Raw genomic sequence first — 7078 nt, 5'->3', positions numbered from 1 at the left:
CGGAGGCTGGCGACCTCCTTCAAGATCGGTACCGCTCGCCCGCTCAAAGCGTTTCAAAGGTTGCTGGGCCTCATGGCAGCAGCATCTCCAGTGTTACAGTTGGGTCTGCTGCGTATGCTCCCCCTTCAGTGCTGGTTGAAACCACAGGTTCCATTCCATGCATGGCGTCACGGACGCCTGCATTGGTTGTGTCCTACATAAATCGCCAGGGATGCCTCTCTTCTAAGCGCCTCTTCATGCTAGTGGAGCGCTTCTTAGAGTGGGCTCAACCCAACCTGCGCTCGCTAAAGGCAGCGCATATTCAACCGGGGAGCGGACATGTTATCAAGGAGCAATGTCCCCTCAGAAGAGTGGACGCTCCATCCGCAAACGGTTCAGAAAATCTGGGAGATATTCGGCAAGGCCGAGGTAGACCTCTTCGCCTCAGAAGACAACTCTCACTGGCAATTTTATTTCTCAAAGACCAAGGACGCGTTGGCCCACGATTAGCCCAACCTCCTTCTTTATGCATTCCCCCCGATTGCTCTGATCCCACAGGTAGTCAGGCGAGTGAGGGAACAAAAACACAGGGTTCTCCTGGTAGCCCCCCTGTGGATGAACCAGCTGTGGCTATCAGAGCTGACTCAGCTACTGATAGCGGCCCCTTGGCCTGTTCCACTGAGACGGGATCTCCTCTCTCAAGCGAACGGGACATTATGACATCCTCGGCCCAACCTATGGGCCCTGCATCTCTGGCCGCTCAACGGGAGCCTTTGTGCCTCCCAGAGCGAGTCTTAAACACAATTTCGGAGGCTAGAGAAATAGCGTGGTCATCCGCTTCCTGAAGGGTGCAAGGAGGCTGAATCCACCTCGTCCCCCTACCGTCCCTTCATGGGACCTGCCCACTGTGTTGAGGGCCCTGAAGGGCCCCGCTTTTGAGTCACTACAAGCCGCCAACATTAGGTCGCTATCGCTAAAGACTGCTCTGCTTCTAGCACTAGCATCAGTAAAGCGAATAGGAGACCTGCAGGCGCTCTCAATTAGCCCTGCCTGTCTGGAATTCGGACCTAACGACTCTAAAGTCATCCTGAAACCGAGGCACAGTTATGTACCTAAAGTGCTCTCCACTCCGTTCAGAGCACAGGTCATTACGCTCTCCGCACTTCCTCCAACTGAAGAGGACAGAGAGCTATCTCTGCTCTGCCCCGTCAGGGCGTTGAGAATCTATATTGAGTGTTCCGCTCCCTATAGGCGATCAGAACAACACTTTGTCAGCTTTGGTAACCCCACCAAGGGGTTTCTGGTTATGAAGCAAAGACTCTCTAGATGGATAGCAGACGTCATCTCCCTAGCATACTCTTCCTTGGGCCTCCAATGCCCCATTGGAGTACGGGCCCACTCGACTAGAGGCATCGAACCTTACAGGCCAGGATCCTTTCTGCTTGAAATGGCACGCGCTGCGTAAACAGACATGACAGAGAGCCCTTGGCCGTGCCGCGCCCAAGTTCTCTGGTATTGTTCACCTGTTAGCTCTCGACCCCTGGGTGTCGAATTTACGTGTATACTCTGGAACGATTTACCAGGCCAGGTGTGACCTAGAAAGCTCAGCCCGCTTTAGCTTTGGGTTATTGTTGACTTCTCTATAAGCATTGGTTGCTTATGGAAGTTATACCTTTAGTCGTTCCACTACATTAGCACGGCGTGATGGAACTGTTCCCATATGCGTCTAGCAGACGCAGTACGAGTGAAGTATCGAAAGGGAACGTACTCGGTTACTAACGTAACCTCGGTTCCCTGAGATACGGGAACAAGTACTGCATTGCTGGCCATGGTATGTAGCTGCACGACTCAGTCGTCGCTTCAGTCGAAGTAAACCTGAGAATCCTGTGGCGAGCGCCAGAAGCAGATATAGCCAGATGCCCTGCCCATTCTGGCGGGCTTTGGCAGGCTTCATCGCCATAGGCTCGTGCAGCTCCGCTGCCGCGCCATTAGTTCGTTTTTAGAGCCCTGCACGAACCAATGGCCGTGCAGTTTCACTGTGTGAATGAAATAGGCTTCAGTTCAGGAGAAAAAAGGCTTTTTTCCCATATGCGTCTAACAGACGCAGTACTCGTTCCCGTATCTCAAGGAACCGAGGTTACGTTAGTAACCTAGTACGTTTTCGGCTTAAGAGATGAATTCGGCGACACTGACTCGTCATCTCCACAGTAGTGGATGTGCCTGCATGCAAGTTTCATACGCAGGGCTCCAGACAAATTTTCCCCACTGGTCGCTCTTTTGCGACTAACTTTCTCAGTTGGTCGCACAAGCACATGATTTGGTCGCAATATTTTTTTTATTTTATTTTATTTTTTTGCACTACAACATCGGATTAATCAATGCATGCTTTTATCATAGTTTATAGTTATATGGAAACAAAAGTGGTTAACATTCAACCCGTTCTTTTTCATCAGTAGGCTATTATTTGTAATTTGAATTTTGTGAACGGAAGTTCCTCTTTTACTATGTTATAAGCCAGGCTTGGGGTGCTTTCACTTCGAATTCGCGATCTTGTTGTCACGTTTTACAAGAAAAGATAGTTGTCTGTTTTGCTTACATACATCTACACACCTTTCACTTGTTAAGACTAAAACAAAAGATGGATTCATTGTTATTCTTAATTAAAAAGCACAACAACAATGAAACAGTAAGATACAATGACAAACTAGCTTAAAAAACGTTTATTAACAAAAACGAATAACATGAGGCATGGCATGCACCACATGTTATATTCTATACAGACTAATAAATTAAAGAACGTTTGGCAAACACTGAGGAATCAAATAAAAAATAATAATAATAAAAGAGAGCCTCCATAGTGTAACTTGAGGTAAACAGCAAAGATAATAAGCTTTTCAAAATGAAAACAAAAAGAAAAGTAAAACTAAACTTGCTGTCAGTGACAGTGCTTGCATGTTTTTTTTCCCCACAAGAATACCAACATGTTCACCTTCTCTGGTTTAAGAAGCGGTGTTTTACTTTACTTTAGCTTGAAAACCAAGCTAAAGTTTTAGCTGCGCGCACATTCGCGCTCGTGCTGACGCGGCGAGTATAAACCAGGCTCTACTCTCTAAGCGCTGAGCAGTTCAAACGAGTAGCGCAGTTTCGTTATGCTTTCTGTTTCATTTGCCGTTTTATGTTTCACTTATGCAACAGAAATGGCAGCGCTTATGAGTTGAACAATGCGGTGGTCGCGCCAGTGCGACCGCACACAAAATTTTGTTGCACAGGCAGAAAAAATGGCCGCAAAATGCGACCATTTGGTCGCAGTCTGGAGCCCTGAAACGGATTACATAATCTGAGAATATATATATATATTTTTTTCAGATTTGAATTGTTTCATTTGAAAGTAGACATTTCACTCTCTATAGATATATTTTTCATGTCTATAAGGCAAGTATACATGGAGTTTCGTGCTCAAGTTCACAGAGGCCGAGACCGCAGATAGCGCATCCTGTTTGCTTTTTTATTTTTTATTTTACAAAAGCGTAATGTTTTGTTGTTATAGTGAGTGCACACAAATAAATGTAGAGGCTTTACAGATTCGAAAGATGTATTACTCTTATCTGTATGACCAAAATAACAGAGTATTTTAAGAGCAAGTGACTGCACTGGCGCCTCCATCTGGCATGCTGTGAGTGCGCTACTGTTCAGCTTTCACACTGCGCACAGACACTTGAATAGCGCGCATTTTTCTAGGTTAACATTAGATTGAGTGGCCATGTAAAGTTGCTACTACTTACATATTTCAGATAATAAGCCATATTTGAGGTCGATGAATGATGAATACACTTCACATCCCTAGAAAAAAATTTTCACCTTTGCACTCACTGCTCTACCGATGTGGAATTAATGATGTAAATGTAATATTTGCAGTGAGCCACACTGTACAAAATAGTACGGAATTGCAACTTTCAAATTGCAACTGTTATGCATGATTTGTACATCTTCAGAATGATGTTTAATTTAAATGTATAATATTCCTAAATTTTTTAGGAAGAAAAATCTTTTTGCCTAAGGAGTAACAAAATAGGATTACTTTACTGTAATATAGATTTTCTGAAAATGAATAATTATATATTTCGCCAGTTTAAGGTTTTGTTTTTCTTTTTTTTCTGAATAAAAAAATCTTGATAAAGCAGATTTTATCTGTGTTTGTATTGGTGCTGGAATTTCATTAACCTCCCCACCTAGTGTAGTGCGAAGGAAATTACAGGTATTATTTTTCTATGGCTCTTCTATCCAGAAAGCAGAAAATAATGTTGACTTTAGAAGACAAATACATTATGACCACACTCCACAAATATCAATATTAGATCTTATCCAGATTTTATCCAAAATATGTTTAGGGTTGAGGAATGAAGAATGAATTCTGCAATGCCAATGCCATGAATTCTCACATCTACCATGCAGTGTTACATATTCACACTCCTGAAGGACACTCAGTGAAGGTGATATTAGCCAGACAACAATGCATATCATTCTGATCTTGCTTTTTCTTCCGACTGTCCCAGAAGACAGGCTTGAGCAAAAAGACTCGTGGCAGGCCTTTGACAGGGATACGGCCTGATGGCATCGATTCTTTGTAATACAAGCTTTTCTCGTGTCCGTCTGTCAAAGCCAAGATCTGGCATGATAATCCAGATCAGAAGTGACCAGATCGAAACAAGTGCTTCCGGCACTGAGATGGCTATCTTGTTGGGAATGAATGAATGCAGTAGAGTGATAGTGGATATTTGTTTCTGGAAGTTTTCAGATTGTAGAGGTGAAAGTGAACATTTGAAACAGACCTTCTTCGAGAAAACGAGGCACAAGAGTGTCTGGCTATTCACAGTGCTATATCCTCCACCCACTCATCTTCCTGGGCTTTGGTTTCTAGTAGACACTGGCGTTAGAGAAATAGCTGAATATTTTTGATGCGTTGCATTGATGACACTGTACTCACCAGGGTGCTCCTAGTACAGGCCATTACAGTTATTAAATATGACATGACCTCATTGCACAATCTCTATCACTTCAGCACTCTGAACATTCTTGACCACCTCGCATCTAGTCCCTCACGACTTCATGTGTTCTGTGAGAGAATGGGGAAATGAGGAGTGGAGAAAGAATTCCACACAAAATGAGAAATATTTTGCTCCCAAAATAAGTTTAATTATGGCATGGAGATTTTGTGACAAAATTGGATTTAGCCAGCTGTGAAATAGTTTTTTGTAAAGTACACCAGCAAGGGACAGTAGATTTGATATCATTGCGAAAACAGGCTCATCATTGTCAAGAAGTTCCCTGGAGGAACTCTGAATTTAGTTGCCTTTATGTTCACAAAGCAGTTCCCTTTACATGCATTTTGGTTAGTGATATAATACTGTCAGTTTATCTTCTGAAAAACTTTTAATTTAATGGCATTTTAATTTGTTTATTTTGAAGAGTTACATCAAGATTTTGACACACCGCCTCTCACGTGTGGTCATAATGGGGAGAAAACATCCCTATTGTAATACAAGTTTCAAGAACTTCACCAACATTATTATCTTGCTTGTTCTAAATCAGATCCAAGGTCTTTTCATTGGATTGTTTAACTCTTACCCAAGTAATTATTAACATCATTATGTTTACGTCTCGTAACTATTTCTATCCATATGTGTATTTTATGATGGACAGAGTTGCTGTCTATGTTTCAAATCAGTCACTTATGATGTACCATTTTAGCTATGATAGTGCTCTTACAGGGAGTAGACAGCTAAGAAGCACAAGTTTTTGAAAGAGAGCCATAATCTGATGTTTGTTCTGCTAGATTCTAGACTTTTACATTAACACAACATGTGTCATTGTTAAGTCTACCCTTTACTTAAACAGAATACGCTTTGTTGTTCTGAAGCTTAGTTCACTCTAGGCTGTCTGGAATTGCTTTTGTATTGGCCTCGTATTTTAGCTGTGGTCACAGACAGTAGGTGGAACATTAGTGGCATCTCTATAGTGCTCTGTGTGGACAGAAAGTAATTTCTGAGCTGTTATGGTCTGAACTAGCCTGTCCTCTGACACCACTTCTGCGACTGGTCATGCACGAACTCATCTGTCAAACCTCTGCTGTGATTTCACACTCTGGGAAACTGTAGTGAACAGCAGTAAGGAACTATGGGAGGTGAGGACCCTCTGATCTGACAGGATCACGTCTGAATTAACTGTCAGTTGGCTGCTCAGTATCCTGTGATACAGCACCATCATAACAGCACTATGACAATTCCTTTGAGAATACATTTCTGTGCTGGTCCTGGCTGGTCTAGCTTTTGCCATTCTGCTAACCTGCAAAAAAATTCTGAATTAAGCACATTTTGAGAATCCATCTGATATTCTCAAATTAATTCGCAGATTAATCTGCTGATTTTTACAAAATGTATTTACCAAATGTATTTACAAACAAATATATAGTTCAGTCATGAAACTCTAGATGGCACATTCTGACGGGGTGTTAACGTAACTGATGATATTCAGAGAGTTAAACGACTTGGCACAAGCTGATTGGTTCATGCTGCATATGCAGCCAGAGCTTACTGCCTTGCATTTATATGGCTGGCTAGTATTCACTTGAGATTCCTGCAGTGCGTTTTCAGAGTTCTCTGAAACCCTCCACCTTCCCCAGCTCCACCTGTATAGATCTGTTACGGGGTTATTTTATATGCTATCTGTGCAGCAGCAGTATGTCTTTATGCCGTTTCGCCATATGCATTGGCAGTAGCAAGTTCCTGCACTTGCTTGCAGCAGCAGCAATAATCTACAACTACAGCAATAACCAACAGCAGCAGCAATTCAGCAGCAGCGTAGCAGATCTGTTCCGCCAAGACCAAATACATAAACATTGTCATATCCATCACCATGCTAAAATGTTCTGAGAGTTATCATGATTGAACTAAACCTAACATAGAGCAAAAGATACATTGAAATCTAGCCCTAATTAAAGGTGCAGTAAGCGATATCTGAGAAATGCTAAAAGTTTACCTTTAAAACTCCAACCCCAATCCTAACCCTCAACTTTACACATAATCTCACCCAACCTCCTACC

At 42.5% G+C, this 7078-nt stretch overlaps 1 protein-coding gene across 1 annotated transcript in view; it reads left to right on the top strand.

The window, feature by feature from the left end:
* Window positions 1-7078, top strand: part of LOC107555281 (neurexin-3b-beta-like) — a 49718-nt gene that overhangs the window by 879 nt on the left and 41761 nt on the right. The window lies entirely within an intron of this gene.

This window comes from Sinocyclocheilus grahami, unplaced genomic scaffold (assembly GCF_001515645.1).
Source record: "Sinocyclocheilus grahami isolate Dianchi unplaced genomic scaffold, SAMN03320097.WGS_v1.1 scaffold530.1, whole genome shotgun sequence".
Classification (NCBI taxonomy): domain Eukaryota; kingdom Metazoa; phylum Chordata; class Actinopteri; order Cypriniformes; family Cyprinidae; genus Sinocyclocheilus; species Sinocyclocheilus grahami.
This window is presented reverse-complemented; position numbering and strand designations above follow the sequence as displayed.